This window comes from Triticum dicoccoides, chromosome 1A, assembly GCF_002162155.2.
Source record: "Triticum dicoccoides isolate Atlit2015 ecotype Zavitan chromosome 1A, WEW_v2.0, whole genome shotgun sequence".
NCBI lineage: Eukaryota > Viridiplantae > Streptophyta > Magnoliopsida > Poales > Poaceae > Triticum > Triticum dicoccoides.
Window position 1 is genome coordinate 523,569,661 of NC_041380.1, and position 215 is coordinate 523,569,875.

Here is a 215-nt window from a genome sequence, read left to right on the forward strand (position 1 = left end):
CCCCTCCCCCAGAAACTTCCATTCTATTCATATTTAATTATGACAGTACATAGAACAACATGGATAATAAAAATTATAAGGACCACCTACCGACGACTATAAGTACTTGAGCGAGCCGAAGGCGCGTCGTCATCATCGTCCCTCCCTCACTGGAGCCGGGCAAACCTCGTTGTAGTAGACAGTCAGAAAGTCATTGTGCTAAGACCCCATAGGAC